This window comes from Octodon degus, unplaced genomic scaffold (genome assembly GCF_000260255.1).
Source record: "Octodon degus isolate 3935 unplaced genomic scaffold, OctDeg1.0 scaffold00203, whole genome shotgun sequence".
NCBI classification, from domain to species: Eukaryota; Metazoa; Chordata; class Mammalia; order Rodentia; family Octodontidae; genus Octodon; species Octodon degus.
The window spans coordinates 899,642-903,352 of NW_004524779.1; positions in this window are offsets into that span (position 1 = coordinate 899,642).

Consider the following 3,711-nt stretch of genomic DNA (forward strand, 5'->3'; position numbering starts at 1 on the left):
GGCGGGCCAGCTCGCGGGCGCTGCTGGGAGTTGTAGTGCGCGGACCCCACTTTTTCTTTGGTCGCTTTCTTGGGGGCGGGTTAGTGGGCTGGACTTCGCTGGGGGACAGCCAGTCGGTCCCTGAGCTCAGCGTTGGGCATGGTCTGTACTCAGATCCTGCCCACTGCGAAAGTGACAGGATACACAAATCTCTAGGGTAGTCGTTTGGAAAGTCATCTCTTTTCCATTTTTCTCCCTAACCTACATACCACCGGGGATTGAAGTCAGGCCCTTGCGCTGGCCAGAGAAGCACTTATTCTACTGAGCTATCTCCTCGGCTCCACCTATAGACTCTTACTACATTTTGCTGCTAAATTAAATTTCACCTCTTTGCAAACTAAGCCCTTTGTATTTGATCCAAAGAGGAGTCCACCAAGGTATGCACTTATTCTACAATTTTTTGAAAGTCTAATATGTGCAGGATACTATTAGTCATCAGGCATAAAGGGTGAAATGAGTCACCTTGCCTTTATGGAGCATACAAATGAAAACAGCAATTAAAATATTGCTATCAACTGGGCATGGTAGCACACACCTGTAATCTCACCACACTTGGGAGGCCGAGGCAGGAGAATGCTTGCCAGTTCAAGGCCAGCCTGGGCTACATAGACCCCACCTCAGACAAACAAACAAAATGCTATGTGGTGTGAGGGCAAAAGCAGGGCAGTTACTTTGAACACAGAGACCAAAGACAGCCTCTTTAAGGAGGTGGCATTTAAGCCCAAAAAAGAGAATGAGAAAGGCATGCAAGGGAAAGCACTACAGGCAAGAGAAGGGAAGGAGGGCTCCCAATGTTAGTTAGGAAGGTTGTGTAGCAGGAGCTCAGTGTGTGAAGGATTTAGTATAAGAAAACACTGGTGTAGACAAAATTCAGACAAGAACTCTTCACCTATCCAAAGTCATTAAAGGATTTTAAGCAGAGAGGTGATGCTATCCACTTTACATTTTTAAATTATCAGCTGCTGTATGGTAAACAGAGTATAGAGATGTAAGAAGGGAAAGGAACAAGGACGGCAGTGATCCTGAGGGCCACTAGCATTTCCACTAGTAGTGGAAATGAAGAGAGGTAGACTGTGCTTATCTTTGTGTGGTGGATGGACAACTGGTGGGCAACTTGCAACACCCAGCTGAACTGAATCAGCATGGTGCTGGGCAATGGGGGCCCACCTGATGGTGTGAACAAAATAAAAAGAAGAGCTAGAGAAAAAGAAGAGGCATTGTTACGGTGCTGTTAGCTCTCCTGGAGGAGCTTGTTATGCTGGCTTTCCTGGTAAGAATTCAGCTGTTCTCGGGCCAGCCAAATAGCTCAGCAGACTAAAGCACCTACTTAGACAGAACACTATGTCCAGGGTTTGATCCCCAGTGTGCCCTGCCTTGCCCCACCCCTGGGGTGCACTGAGCCTGCGCCTGCAATCCCAGCTCTTAGGAGGCTGAACACAGATGGATCACTAGGAGTCTGTTCTACAGAGTGAGACCTTATCGACCCCGTCCTTAAAAAAGAGAAAGAAAATCAGCTGTTCTCATTGGCCAAGGAGCTCAAGAACTTGTTGCTAAGAATGGCCACAGTTCACTTTGGGGGAGTGCTGGTACTTACTTGGAATGTCACACTTCCTGGCTCTAGTTAAGAACCTTCAGCCTGCTGGCACAGACTTTCTAGTTTCCACCACTGACCTTGGGGCCTTCTTAGCTCAGATCCTTGAAACGGGCCTGCGAGACATTGTCATGGGCTCTGGGCCTCTAGCTGAACTTGTGGGAAGCACTGTTATGGGCTCTAGGTCTTCAGTTGGACTCAGGCAGGGCATTGCCACAGGATCCAGGCCCTCAGCTGGATCCTTTGGGTTTTTATTGTGTGGACAGATCACTTGCACTCCTTTCAATTTTACTGGTCGATGGCTATTATAAAATAATCCTATAAATTATGTGTCCCGCATTGTTTCCCTTGTAAACCCTGACTACAATATTCTGGATGTAGACCAAAATTTTCAGCTGACATAAAGGGTGGAGAGAAAGGAATCAAGTGGTACAGCACACTGTTAACTTGAAGTTTCCCATTAGCATACTCAGAAGAGAAGTTGGGTCTGCCATCTTGCATAGGGCTGAAAATTCAAAGGTCTGAACAAATGGTGGCAAACATATAGTGTGTGCTGCGGCAGGCTATAACTGAAACCTCTAAAAGGTTTGCCATCACTGGTACCCACCACAAATCTGCAGAACATTTATTTCAGCCTTGGCTTGGCAGAAGGGAAAAGTAATCCCAGTGCTTGGGAGGCTGAAAACAGGATAATCATTACGAGTCCAATCCATGTAGTAAGACCCTGTAGACTCTGTACTAAATACATTAAAAAAAAATCCTACAGATAAGAGGTTTCCAAAGGTAAACATAAGCACCCATTATAACTTACAATACACCTGAGGAAATAAGCTACCACCAGTGGGTCAAAGAAAGGTATGGTAGCACATACCTGCACTCAGGAGGTAGTAGTGTGTGCAAATATCTGACAGTTTAGAAGAACACACAACCCAAATCTGAATGATCAAGTAGATATCTTCTCACAAAAAGATTTCCAGATTGTAAAGGAAGAAGAAATTCCAGGTAATTCCAAAATTAGTCTGAGATCTAAAAAACCAGGTTCTAAGAAAAAAATATTCATAAACTGAAGGCATTCAGAATCTGATGAGTTATTCACTTTTGAAACTCTCTACTTAATTTGAATAGCTGTCTGTCCTCTCTCTTCTCCCTTCCCCTTATCTTCAAATAAATTCTCTTATTAAACAAAAAAGACTTGATGAAGATGCCCTAAGAACTTCCTCTAGGCAATGATCACATGATTTAAAATTCTCAGAAAGCAGTGAAAAGCAAAGAGAGAGCTCACCACCTCTCAAGAATGAAGATTTAGTGAAATCTTCAAGATCTAAAACTGAGATAATATTTTAGCTACTCAAAACTCGAGCTATGTAGCACGCGTCTTCCCAACACTGGTTTCAAACTCACAGCCATGCTCCTACCTCAGCCTCCTGAGTTCTGGGATAACAGGCATGTGCTACCACACCCAGCTCATTCCAGATCTGACAAAGGATCTAGAGCTAGTTTATCCTATTCCTGCTCACAATGATCTCATTATTATAACTGATCGATGTGGCCCTACACCCATTATTATAATTCTGATCAAGCTCCTATCAAGAGAGGACATGCTATTCCTGCCATATACAGGCAAAGGGATGAGACAGTTTCAACTTTGAAGATGAATATAAGAAGACAAACTCAAGGCGCACCTCATCTCATTCCACCTATTACAGAGACATAAGAAATGATTCTATTCTAAATCTGATCAGGACTGCAAGACTAAGACCTCTTAGAGGTGGAAGAGCAAAGTATTCTTCCAAACTAGAGAGAGGACCCAAAAGGAATTCAGAAAACGAAGCAATAAAAAGATGCTGTTCTCCTCCTAGCGACCTGGGGTACTCATATTCCAAGCACAATTACAGTGCTACCCATTATAAATCTGTCCATTCAAAATCTATACCCAAGTCTAACAAATTTGAAAATTGTTTCTGTTATACCAAATTAAGTGAAAGCCAAAAAACAAAAGAAAGGAAAAGGACAGGGGTCAGGGAGATGGCTCACTAAGTGCTTTCCTGGCAAGCACAAGAGCCTGAGTTCAATCCCCAGTT